Source organism: Callorhinchus milii, unplaced genomic scaffold, assembly GCF_018977255.1.
Source record: "Callorhinchus milii isolate IMCB2004 unplaced genomic scaffold, IMCB_Cmil_1.0 Scaffold22, whole genome shotgun sequence".
Taxonomy (NCBI): Eukaryota; Metazoa; Chordata; class Chondrichthyes; order Chimaeriformes; family Callorhinchidae; genus Callorhinchus; species Callorhinchus milii.
The window spans coordinates 2743546-2757526 of NW_024704763.1; the positions used below are offsets into that span (position 1 = coordinate 2743546).

General features: G+C 48.7%; 1 protein-coding gene across 1 annotated transcript in view; it reads right to left on the reverse strand.

Annotated features, from left to right (window-relative positions):
* Positions 1-5408, reverse strand: part of pde8a (phosphodiesterase 8A) — a 44189-nt gene extending 38781 nt beyond the window's left edge. The window contains 1 exon segment of the mRNA XM_042342922.1: positions 5228-5408. The gene's annotated coding sequence lies outside the window, so the exon portion shown is untranslated.
* Positions 5409-13981: the final 8573 nt, after the last annotated feature.

A 13981-nucleotide genomic window follows, 5' to 3' on the forward strand; every position in this document is an offset into this window, starting at 1 on the left:
TAAAAATACACTAAATCCGTGTGTGTGTATGTGTGTGCGCGTGGGGGGGGGGGGGGAAAGGGGTTTCCTGAGGCAGGAGGGAAACCCCTCAAGAAACTGCAAGTGGTTGAGGAACACGTTAGGGGCTTCCCTGCAGCTGTGTGTGGCAAGTTTGCTCAGAGAAGCTATTTCTTAATTTATATTAATAACTAAGCTGACACATGCTTACTTATTAATATAAGTTCACCGAACGGACAAGCACGTGAAATCAAACTTCAGGTTTTTGCAGTGTTTCCATGAGTGGTGGCCTTTCATTCACTGGCTCAGACAGCAGAGCCAGTAGGCGATGGGAAGGGGAGGCAGTGGGAGGGGATAAAAGAGGGGAGAATAAGGAAACGGTTTTGCTAAGTTTCGCAATTGGAAAACAATTCAGCTTTCAACAGTGATGCAGCTCTTAACGCGCAACGGTTCCCTAGATGATACGTGTACTTTCCCTCCATTCCTCCCCATCCCCCATTACCGTCCAAAACCAGACCATGTGCAATTATTTGCACTGGGGCAAATCAGCATGTGTAATCAATCTGCCATCGCAAGGAGCCAAATGAACGCAACTGAAAGGAGGTAGCTGGTTCTGGGCAAAGGGAGGACTAGGTGCGAATGCTAAACTGAAATCAGACACGAATAATTGCGACAACAACAAGAATTTACCAAGAAAATCTTGCCTGCAATCAGGGTTTGACTCCTTCTCTCCCTCCCCACACCACCACCCGCCACCCCACCAAACGTCCCGCTACATTGATCTCGTAAGGTAAATGAGGATAAGCTGCTTCTAAACTACATGAGCTTAAGTGAAGATATTTCAAGACAGTAGCGTGTTAAAAGGTAATGGCAAAAAAAAACACATCAGTACAGCTCTCGAGTACCTGAGCTGCCTTCACTAATCTCTGTATTGAAGCAACAACAACACATTACATTTACGCAGCGTCTTTCACATTGGGAGGACATCCCAAGGTGCTGGACAGTCAAGGATTTGGACCCAAGCTGGGAGGTTGGGATCAAGAGGGGTGGAGGGCAGGGAGGGCCGGGGGTTAGGAGAGTGACTGAAGGCGCGGTCGAAAAGAAGATTCTTGAGAATGGCCCTGAAGGAGGCAAGGGAGGGGATGAGTTTTCCTTACAAGCCAAAAAGATGAGTGAATCTTATGTCAGACCTGAACATTTGCTCAGTTGAACAGAAGTCAATGAACGTGCACATTGATGAGGACCTGGTCAGTTACTCTATGGCGTTCGACAGCTGAGAACAACAGCAGTGAATGGGAAATCGAAAGTAAGATCAAAAGGTTGCGGTCAGAATTTCAAATATTCGATAACAAATAGGAGAGCAGTGCATTTATCCTCCTAATAGATTTGAGAGGAGATTAAGTGATCCTATTCAATTGCCCAGTGAACAAGCTTTTGTTCTCAACTCAGTGACTGTCACTCAGGGACTCACGTCATACCCAAGTGGAGGACTGGACAGTTCATTGCAGTACTTTCCGGATCTGCCACAAGTCATTGAAGACCTACAGAATGTATTGAATTCTCAGCTTGATTTGGTTGGTAAAACTCTTGCCTCTTGAGTCACAAAACTCCGGGTATGAACCCCATATTAGAACTCGTAATCCAGGTTAACACATCATTGCAAGTATCAAGGGATCACTCATTGCATTGCTGGAAGTGCTGTCCTCCCAATGAAAGATTAAACCAAAATCCTGCCCCATCTGTTCAGGTGGACGTTAAAGATCCCGTGTCACTATTTCAAAGAATTGCGGTGGGATAAGAGTGATCGCGGATTCCTGGTCATTTTTCACCATTCACATTCACACACAAAGAACAAGGTTTAAACTCAGGTCATCTCTAGGCTGGTGCAGATTGGCTGCTATTTGCCTACATAAGACACTATGCTTCACTACGACGTGATCAGGCTTTATCATCAATTCAAGTACGCGTACATTCCAACCTTTTCGTCAGTGTCTGACCAGTCACTGGGGGCAGGAAATCATCCCACTCAGCTCGCGTTAACCCTGCTAGCCAAAGCCCTAACGGGTAGGGTAGTCCTAGCTGGACAAGCAGCAGGAGAGCTTGTCAGACAGTGATATCAATGGTAAGCTATGCGGTTTTAGCTGGTTAGACTCCAGCAGTTCCTTAACGCACACTCTGGGTCCCCAAGCCTTGGCTCTTGCCAACCTCCACCTAATACTTTCTGGAATTAGGTAAGCAGGATGCACCAGTCCAGGGAGAGAGTGTGCATTCCATTCCAACCATCTATCTCTGGAATTTCCATGTGTAGGTGGGATGATGCATGGAATTCTCAGCTTGGTTTGGAGACTCTTAAGCACAGTGATAGGTTTCCGCATGTGTTAGGACACCCGGCCGACCAAAAAAAAAAACACTTCAGCGTCTCGCTCTGTGCTCAAGGCCTGACCTGGTCATGATTGAATTCTCCAGTAGGAGGTGCATTGACGATGAGGTAAACTGCCTGCTCACTGGTTCTTCCCTTCCCTGTGGGTGAGATGCCAAGACACTGCGCTCCTCTCCCTCTACTCTCTCTCTCTCTCTCTCTCGCTGCACAGCTCCAAAACAGTTCAGTTGAACTCGACAAAGCATCAATTTGGGAAATTCCAGTCAGAAAACAACACGCATTCAATCTCCTCCGGTTTACCGCTCCCTGCAAGGCCAGTGCTTTGAACCAGGCTTTGCAATACGAGACTTTCAATAAAAAAAAACCCTCTACGAAAGCTCCAACAAACGGTAAGTGCAGAACAGCGTCACACTGTTCCGCAGCCAGAATGTCACAGCGCCCCCAGCTCCAGTTAACAGTTGGCTGGGTGCTCCAGTGCTAAGTGCTATGACAGAAGGTAGGTACGTTTTGATCCAATAACAGGGAAAACCAAGCATCCTTTCACATCAGCTGCGATTCTTTTCCTGGTGCACAGCAAGAACACAGACTGAACCCGCAAACACAACCCGGCTATTTGCGACTACACAGATCCTTAATAATAAGAATAATAATTATAATAATAATCCTTGCATTCGATTTAGACCCTATCACGTCGTCGAGATGTCTTAAAGCACTTCACGGAATGCACTGTAAGGCGAATTGACTGTGTATTTTGTGGGCGAAACACAACTCCTGCCTAAACTGATGCCCAAACATGGTGGGTGGTTTTTTGGGTCAGCCGGGTGTCTGACACACGTACAGGAAACCCATCACCGTGCTTAAGAGTATCCAAACCAAACTGAGAATTCCATGCTTCCCACCTACACATGGAAATTCCAGAGACTGATTGTTGGATTCGAACGCGCACTCTCTCTCCCCCCCGGAGGGACACATCCTTGCTTACCTAATTCCGGAAAGTATTAGGGGTAGGTTGGCAAGAGCCAAGGCTTGGGGACCCCAGAGTGTGCTTCGGGATAACTGCTGGAGTCTAACCAGCTGAACAGTCACTGCACTTACCAGCGGAGAGCACTTTGAAACATTTTGAAGCCATAAGGTGCCATTTTCGACGCAAAGATTACACACATTGCAGTATTGAAAGCCCTCACACGCCACCACCGCCCTCATGAATAGGGCATCAGAGCTTCTGGATATTAGTAGTGGAATCCTGTAGCTTAGTGGTTAGCGCGATTGCCTCTCAAGCGAGAGGACCGGGTTCGTTTTCCAGACGGGCGAAAACTTAAGTAGGTTTCCTTACTCCACACGGCTGTTTACCGAGCAGACTGCACAACAGATGCAGTCGATTCACATTACATTACGGGGTATTCTGTGGAGCGCTTCGAGTGGACGTGACAAGGCGCTTGCCGCATCAAAGGCAAGACTTATTCTTGTTATTCCTGATTTGGAAGACATTGAGACGTCTTAACGGGTGCTGGCGTAAGACCATTAAAAGAAAAAGAGCACAGCACAAGGAAAAGTTTTTTTTTAAAAAAAACACACACACACACGCACAAGTGTGTTTACATCCTCTGGAATTAAACTGTGGTTGTGACATAGGAAGGAAACCCCACTTCCTGCAAAGTACAAGGCACAGGATGATAATGCTGAGCTGATGGGGAGACTGGGAGATGCATCCAGGTCCAGGACAACGTGGCCCCGTTTATTTATTGGAAGCACAGACACCGACCAAACGAGCAAGTTCCCCTCCTGGTTTATATGTGCTCTGTAGCCATTACTACCAACACACACACACTCACACCCACTCACACACACACACACACACACAGTTACAACCCATCAGATTAACGTGAGAAATAACTGGCTGGAAATTCTGGGGAGACGGATTGGAAACTTCCTTTGAAGTTAGGGATGGGAGGGAAGAGAGGGATGAAAGCAATAGGGATGATTCTCATTCTCTCTCTCTCTCTCTCCCCCTCCCCCCCCCCCCCCCCCCCCCATCACCACCACCTTTGAAAGCCCAGTGCTGGAATTGGTACCCGAAACAACCCGTTGCATCTCCCAGTCGCGATCGTCCCGGACATGATACATTCTGTGCATCCAAAAGAAAATGCGCTGGAAAAGGCGAATACAGCGGATATACACCGACTCCAGGATTCTCAGAACCGGAGATCGGACCCCTATCCCCCACTCACACCTCCCCACACCCCCCACCACCCCCTCTCCCCCCCCCCCCCACACACACCCCCCACCTCCCCCTCCCCCTCCCCGACACACGATCAAACTGTGCATAACACCCAACACAAATGAACGAATTCTTCCTCCATCCCCTGGTCCCCGGGACCTTACAGTCAATGCTGGAAAAAGGTCAGGAAACAGGTCTGCAGGACCGAGCAGAGGGTGGGATGGATAATAGCCCTCTCCCCCCCCCCCCCCCACACCACCCCCACCCCCCCCCACACCACCCCCACCCCCCCCCACACCACCCCCACCCCCCAAACACACACAATAATCTGGGATACTGGAATCATTCGAGATGCCTGAGATAATACAGTAACATAACATAGTATCCCCCCACCCCCCCCCCTCAACAAACACCACCCCTTGTACCCCCCCCCCCACCAGCCACACAACACACAGCCCCTCGTCTCTCACATCATTGAGAACATCATTGCATTGATGCAAAATTGGACTCTATCGATGTAGGAAACCAAAGGTCTCTCCCTCCCTCCCTCCCTCCCTCCCTCTGTTCTCCTCCCCTCTCTCCCCTCATCCCCTCCCCCTCCCTCCCCCCCTCCCTCTCCATCCCCAGTCTACCTGCACACTGGCCCGGCTGGTCTGGGTCTGGGTCTGGGTCTGGGTCTGGGTCTGGGTCTCCGCCTCGATGCTGTGTCCGCCTTCTCCGACCTCTTTCTTGGCCAAAGCCGCGGGAGCCCGGAGTGGGCAACCGCTGGAGATGGAGTCCGAGGGCTCAGTCTGGAGACACGAGCCGAGGGCGGGGGCGGCTCGGCTCGGCTGTGGGGGCGCCTGGGTCTGGGTCTGGGTCTGGGTCTGGGTCTGGTGGGGAGAGGTGGAATCGTCCGACTCCCGACAGTACACCACTCCGCTCTGGGAAACGTGGATACTGGGAGCACAGCCCATGGCTGGGCGGCCGCCGCCAGTTCTGCTGCCTGTTCCGTGTCCCCGGCCCCTCCGGCCCCCCTCCGGCCCCCCTCCGGCCCGTCCGGCCCCTCTCCGGCCCCGGCTGATGGTGGAGGAGGTTCGGTTGGGTGATGGGAGAGGAGGAGAGGGTTTGGGTGGGAAGAGGTACCTTTGTCCTGGACTCCTCTCTCCCTCTCCCTCCACACACACCCACACACACCTCCGGCCACAGCGGCCACCGACCGCTCACTCAATTGGGTCCAAGGCGTAGAGATGAAAGGTGCGTCCACTCGCTCATAGCACTGCGGTCTCTCTCTCTCTCTCCCCTCCACCCCCCCACCTCCCTCTTGTCTTCTCCCCTTCCCTTTCTCTCTCTTCCTTTCCCTCTCCCTCTTTCACTCACTATCCCTCCCCTTCTCTGCCTCTCTTTGCCCTTCTCTCTTCCCTCCCTCTCCCTCCCTCCCCCTCTCTCTCTTCCCTTCCCCCTCCTTGTCTTGTCTCCTTCCCTCTTTCTTTCCCCCCTTCCCCCCCTCCCAGGCAGATGAGGAGGTACGTGGCCCCGTTAATGTCGGCCTTTATCTCTCCATCCAACGGGACGTGCCATTCGCAATGGGAACCCGGACTTGATCTTGAGCCGCCGCCTCCTCCTCTCCTCCTCTCCCCGGGGCAGAGAGAGAGAGAGAGGGAGAGAGAGAGGCCGGGGGAAGCCTGTTCACCCCCACTCCCCTCTCTCTCTCTCTTCTCTCACAACCTCATGGCCCCGAGCATCCCTCGGGCAGCCTGGAGGGAGAAGAGGAGGAGGAGGAGGAGGAGAGCGAGAGAGAGAGAGAGAAAGGGGAGGGGGGGAGAGGAGAGAAAGGGGGAGAGAGAGAGAGAGGGGGGGGGGAAGAGGGAGAAAGGGGGGAAGAGAGAGAGAAAGGGGGGAGAGGAAAGGGGAAGTGAGAGAGAGAACAGGGGGAAAAGAGGAGAGAAAGGGGGGAAGAGAGAGAGAGGGGGGGGAAGAGGAAAGGGGAAGTGAGAGAGAGAGAGAAAGGGGGGAAGAGAGAGAGGGGGTGGGGGGGGGCGGAATGCAAGAAAGGGAAAGAGAGAGGGAGAGAGAATGGGAGAAAAGGGGAGAGAGAGTTCTGGTGAAGGATGGAAGGGAAAGGGTGGATGGATGGGGAGAAGAGGAGAGAGAAACAGGGGCAAAGGAAAGAGGGAAGAGATGCAACAAACAGGAGAGAAGGGGAATGAAAGAGGGAGAGAGAGATGGATAGATAGAGAGAGAGAGAGAGAGGAGAGAGAGAGAGAGGAGAGGCTGAGAGCTGCTGTTGGGAAGGGGATCAGTGTGTGGTGGGGCAGACAGACACTCGTCAGTGTGAGAGGGGGAGAGACACCACACCTCCCTGTCTCTCTCTCTCTCTCTCTCTTTCTCCCCCTGTGTGTGTCTCTCTCTCTCTCCCCCCCCCCCCCCCCCCCCGAGCTCCGGGCCAGCCCTCGCCGCCCCCCAGAGCAGCTGATCCGGCAGCGGGTCCCTCGCGTCCGGCCCCCTCCCTCCGCCTCACCTCCGACCTTCACCCACGTCAATGTAACTCTCTGCCCATCCAACCAGTCACTCGCCACCAAGAGCAGCCCGCGGGAGATTCAAACCCAGACAGACAGACAGACACCCAGCCAGCTACCCAGACAGACAGACAGACAGACAGACAGACAGACAGACAGACACCCAGACAGACAGACACCCAGACAGCTACCCAGACAGACAGACAGACAGACACACAGACAGACAGACACCCAGACAGCTACCCAGACAGACACACAGACACACAGACAGACAGACAGACACCCAGACAGACAGACACCCAGACAGACAGACAGACAGACACACAGACAGACAGACAGACACCCAGACACACAGACAGACAGACAGACAGACAGACAGACAGACACCCAGCCAGCCAGCTACCCAGACAGACAGCCACCCAGCCAGCTACCCAGGCAGACAGACAGACAGACAGACACCCAGACAGACAACCACCCAGACAGACAGACAGCCACCCAGACAGACAGACAGCTAGCCACCCAGCCAGACAGCTAGCCACCCAGCCAGACAGCCACCCACCCAGACAGACAGACAGCCACCCAGCCAGCCAGCCACCCAGCTAGCCACCCAGCCAGCCACCCAGCCCGGCTCCCTGCCTCGCCTCCAACACAGTCCAGTGCGCTGCAGTTGGCACACAGCAATTAAGGTGTAAAATACATGACTGTACTGTAGGGGAACTGTGCTCTGTTCCCTTAAGAATGCGATTACAGTATGTATCTGAACGGCGTTATTGCTTTGGGTCAACCGGGTGTCTGACGCACGTGGAAACCCATCACCGTACTTTAGAGCGTCCAAACCGAACTGAGAATTCCATCCCTCCCGCCTACACCTGGAAATGCACAAGACAGATTGTTGGAATGGAATGCACTGCAGTATTATCCAAGTTTGGTGTGGTATCTGGAACTTTCATCCCTCCCCAAAAGGCTGTGGATCTCTGGATCGATTCAAGTTTTTCCAGACCGAGGTCGAAAGATTTTTGTTAGGTAAGGGTATCAAGCGATGTGGAGCAAAGGCAGGTAAATGGAGTTGAAGTACAGATCAAGTAATAATAATCTTTACCTTCCCCTGCATCTCTCTTTATTGTTTTAGGCAGAGTAGTGTAGCCGTTTCAGAGCCCAATCTTACTTGTGAGATCAGATTTACAGATAGCAACAATTAACTAAGGGGATAAAGGAAGGAGTTAGTGAAAGTGAGCAGGAAAGACTCGGCTCCAATTCCCGATTCTGTGTAGAGTTCGTATGAGCCAGGCAGCAGTAAAGGGCACTGAAAAATTAGCTTCAGTGTGGTCCAGGAAGATTCCTATTGATGACCTCTCCTAGTTGACATATTGGAAAGTGGGTGAGAAGAGGGTGTATAGAAATTGGAACAGCATAGGGCTTGACTGGGACAGGTATTACTGTCTTACTGACCCAAAGCCTTGTCCGCCTCATTTTTTTTCTCCCATCGGTATGTGGTTTGACCTATATTGGGCTCCAAGCTAAGTCAACATTCGGCTAACATTGGTTGCCACAACTAGCCTCTACTTTGGTTGCAATGTATTTCTAGTGTGGTCACACCATTGATAGCGGCAGTTTCGATTACCAGCCATAAAAAGTTTGCATAGACTCATAAGTAATACATATTATGATAAATATGATTAATAAATAATATTTATCATAAATAACATTTATTCACTTGGACAGCAAGCAAAAGTCAAAACTTAGAATGGCATGGACCGTTACATCACACAAACAGGCCATTCGGCCCAACTAGTCCATACCAGTGTTAAACTTCACACCAGCTTCCACCCATTCTGCCCCCTTCTCCAATACCCCTCTATTCCCTTCTCTCTCATGGTTAGAAACAGGACAAGGGCGAGGGTCAAAGACCATGAACCAACAACCATAGGGAAGCAGTACAGTAAGCTATTTCATGAGATTAAAGGAAAGCACATAAAGTTGCTGGCGTTCCTCCAGTACCACATGTAAATCAAGCCGCCCATTTAAACGTCCATCACATGAAAATCAATTCACCTTGGGGAACATTAACTTTACTGCCAAAAGACTTCACCAGATAGTGACAAATTGCATCAATACCCTTCAATTATCACTGGCTAACTACACATTAAAAGCACACACAAACACACACGCACACAGGGAACTCTGTTCCAAGGTTAGTCTGAACAAGCATAGAGTCGCAGACTTTAACCTATTAAAGTTCTGACGTGCAATCAGATCAGATTGGATAGGAAGGGATTCAATTGGTCTCCAGTGCCGCCCGTCATCATATTATTTATTTCTTCCTTTGAATCCTTTGAAAATATTTTTTTCCTCATGTATCTTTCCTGATGTCAATCACCAGCCTTAACTGTATTTCCCCCTTTGTTTGAAATCAGTCTCAGTCCAAGGCTTTGTTTGCTAAATAGGAATAGCTGTTACAAGTAAGATTAAACATTAATAGTGTTTGTGTTATAGAGTTAGATTACACAATCTGTCTAACCACATGATTAGCCACTTGCTGGGATGTCACTGGTGAGTTTGTTTGTAACCACAGCCCTTTTAAAAAGGGATTATTGCAATTCTTTGCACAATTCACTGCGGCAAATACATTATTGCATTAAAACTAATGCTGGCGAACATTTAAATAAAAAATGGGTTTGGGTCTGATTCCTCATGGATTCTGGTGGAGAGGAAAGTGATATGTGTTTGGTGGACTAGAGGTACACTCGTAATATATGTCCAGTACCAATAGGCTCTGTACTAGACATGTAAGGTAAAAAAAATCAACAGCCTTTTACCATAGCTATTAAATCCTCTCTCAGGTGCACCTTCATGTCTTTAAAAATTAATAATAATAATTTGGTCACCTAATCCACGACTGTTTGTGTGACACTGCTGTGTGTAATTGGCTGCCGCGTTTCGCCCACAAAATACACAGTCAATCCACTTTACGGTATATTCTGTGAACCGCTTTGAGACGTCTCAACGACGTGATAAGGCACTACAGTATATCAAATGCAATACGACCCTGTCTGGTTTTCTTAACCGAAAGGTGTCATCTTATTAACAGCACTCGGCATGGCGTGAAAACCCTTCTCACCCAAGAACAGGAAAAGGTTTTACTCACTCAATATAATAATAATAATAATAAAAAAAATCACCATAGTATTTTGACACTAAATGCATCCTGTGCAATGGACACTCAAATGTACAAAATGAAAAGCAACCTGAAATCAAACACCCTGGGGGTAGAATGGCAAATGATTTCCGTTCTCTTCATTCCTTTACTAACTCCTCTATTCCTCTCTTCCTCCTTCTCTCTATCCCTGTAAAAGGGATTTGAAAAGAGACGAGAACTTCTGCCACCCCACACCCCCCATCCCACACCCCACCTCTTCACCCCCAACATGTACTGGGTTACACAAGCTCATGAACAATTTCCCCACAGAGGTGTGTGTGTGTGTGGGGGGGGTGGGGGGTATCAGTGTAATTTTCCTCCCCTGGCAGTGAATATTAGTAACATAACAAGCTTTGAAAAAAAGTTGCTACTGATGTAGTGCTGCCAATATTCCTTTGGCTGATTTGCACAGCGTCAGAGCGTAACTCTTTGAGCCTTTGAAATCCAAAGATTGCAATGTTAGTCTTTAGCCACAAGCCTTTGAAATACAAACAATGTCCTTTCTTTATCTGTTCTGGCAACTAACTTCTTTGGATGGGGCTAATCTCCCAGCTCAGTCCTGTTTGCTAAATCCACCCTTTTTTTTAAAAAAAATGTTATTAATGTTATTATTATTATTATTGCTTCTAATAATTTATTATTAGTAGTAATAATGTTTGTGTTTGAGAGAGAGAATGTAAGTTATTATACTGATATTATACTAATTATTATACTAATTATAATAATTATTATGATAACGATTATGCTAATTAAAGTTATTATTATACTAACTATTATACTAATAATAAATCTGCACAGTCCAGATCAGGACACGGAATATTAATATTATTATGATTAAGCTGATTTTTTTTGCTACCACTCTGGATCTTAACGAATCAGTGGCAGATTTTAGGGGCTTTTACATCTGTGTGTTTCTCCCTGGGAGGGGGTGAGGGAGAGAGGGGGTGAGGGAGGGGTGGGGGGGGATTTGCCCTCAGTCTCAGTCTCAGCCAAATCCGATGCATAACAAATTTCACTCTCCAGAGAAATTCTCTGCCTCGGGGTTGTTAGGTCGAAACTAACTTTTTGGAAAAAAAATACAAAGATAAGGATATAAATATATATCACACAGAACATGCACTGGACTCAAGTACAATTCCCCCAATTGTGAAATGGACAGGGGGGGGGGGGGGGGGGAGAGAGAGAGAGAGAGAGAGTGAAATGCACAAATAATGCTCACTGGGCTCTGACCTTCCATGGACCGTTCCTTGGACCCTTGTTCCCCAAAGTCGGCTCCTCTGCTTTCGCCTCCATTTGTCAGTCTTCTCACCTCAATTGGCTCATAGTCCTGTTCATTCCCCTCTCTGGAGCCCGAGCATCAAGTTCCGGGAAGAGGGAGGAGAGGAGAGGGGAGCAGAGGGGGGGGAGTGGGGAGGGGGTGGTGGGGAGAGGTTGGAGGTGAAGATGGGGAAGATGATTTGCTTTTAGTGGCAGTGGACGAATTCAATAGATTTTCTCCGCAAATCCAAAATACAGTCGAGAGGAAAATCCACGCAAAGAGTCAAACCCACAGACAGGAAAGGAAGATGGACTATCTCATCAGTCTCAAACGTCAACGTGACATTACAACTCTGGCTCCTAACCAACTGCGTCACTTTGAACGTGTTAAATGTCTCCCCCCAATTCGTTCCGACAATTGTCTTTCTTTTTCTTTTACTCCCCCCCCCCCCCCCCCCCCCCCCCTCTCTCTCTCTCTCTCTCTGTCTCTAACCCACTCCCCCCCCAAAAAAAAGTCTAAGTTCCTTCGTTAATTTGCTGTTTGCTGTGTTTCACAGAGTTCCAGTGGAGTTTGAATGCTCCTTTACGCAGCAAATACTTTCTGATACGCGCAGCTCGAAAGCTTATCTCTTCCTTCCTTTCCTTCCTTATCTGATCGTTGGAATGAGTTGGAACCAAAGAGTTGTCTACTAGAGAACTTCCCACTATCCCCACCCCTCTCCTCCTCCTCCCCCCCACCCCTCCCCACCTTATAACCCACTCCACAAACAGCTGGAACCTCTGTCACTCCCACATACCGAGGTCTCCTTTTGAGCTCTGGTCAGCTATCGCTTTCACTCTTCAAAACCTTACCAGAGAGCCTGAGACGCCCTCTACAGACCCAGAACTTCAGAGGAGGGGAATGTTGATATTGCACTGTTAGTTGCCTTGGATGGTGTGGGATTGTGAAATAAAATGGGGTTTGTTTGACTGATTATTACGCAAAGCATTAGTATAAAATAGTTGTCCCATCGCCGAGTTTCTGTGTGGGTGACCTGGGATTAAAACTTGTTTTTTTTTTGCATTATATATATAAATATTTATGTAATATAAGTACAAGTTGTTGTATAAAAGTGTAAACTTTTTAATTCATTTATTTTCAATTTCAAAATGATCCATTTTTCCAGGCCAACGACGACAACAACTTGCACTTATAATAGCCCCCTCCGCGCATGGTAACGTCTCAGAGTGCTTAAGAGTGACGGAGCCAGGGGGAGGTGGCTGTAAGCACGGTCGAACAGGAAAGAGGAGAGGGAGAGGGGGGGGCCAAGGCGGAGGGATTGAGGGAGAGCGTTCCAGAGTTTAGGGGCATAGTGGCTGAAAGCGCGACCTCCGATGGTGGGGCAGAAGGGGCGAGAGACGAGGAGGAAGCTGGTGCCAGTCGAGTGGAGGCATTGGGTGGTGGATTGGGGAGTGAGGAGGTCGGAGAGATAGGGAGGTGCCAGAATGTGAAGGGATTTGAACACGAGTGTGAGGGGCTTGAAGTCGATCCGTTCGGTGATGGGGAGCCAGTGGAGCCTGGGCCAGAACCGGTGAGATGTGGGACGTATCTTGGGAGTCAGTGTTTTTTTCCAGTTGGGATAGTATACATCCTACAACCACTCACACACAAGTACACACAATTTTAAAGAAAATAATTTACAAATTAATCTACTTTTGGACAGTTTTTGCAGGAGTGAGCAGACAATATTGCATACTCTGGTGCCATCTGGTGTTTGGTAGTGCATGATTAACCGCAAGGTTTATCAGTGTCACACCGAATCGGAGATAAGAACAGATCATTTTTTTTGGGTCAGCCGGGTGTCTGACACATACGGAAACCCATCACCGTTGCTTCAGAGTATCCACACCAAACTGAGAATTCCATGCATCCCACCTACACATGGAAATTCCAGAGACAGACTGTTGAATGCGCACTCTACTCTCTACCTGGAGGGACCCATCGTGCTTACCTAATTCGGAAAGCATTAGGCGCAGGTTGGCAAGAACCAAGGCTTGGGGATCATTCAGTCCTTTCAACCTACGGCTAACTGTTGCTAACTGACCCCCAATCCTCTCCCAAAGTGGCCGTCCGCCATGTTTAAGACCAGAACAGGCCCTTTCCTTTCTCCCTTCTTTTTTAATCATTGATTGATTATTGTTGTTGAACAAATAGTAAATCTTGTGATTATTTATAATGTTCAAACTCAACCCATCTCCTGGTTTGTGTACCAACAGGCAATCAATACAATATGACACTGAGCTTGTATCTGAACCAAACTGTAGAATTTATCTCTGACCAGCAGAGGAAGTAAAGATTTACCTTCTCCAGCTTGTTTTTTTTTCACTTCTCTGGGTTATTTAACATGTGAGGGATGAGACTTTAACAGAGAGAATAGTGTGCTCATTTTGTTTTT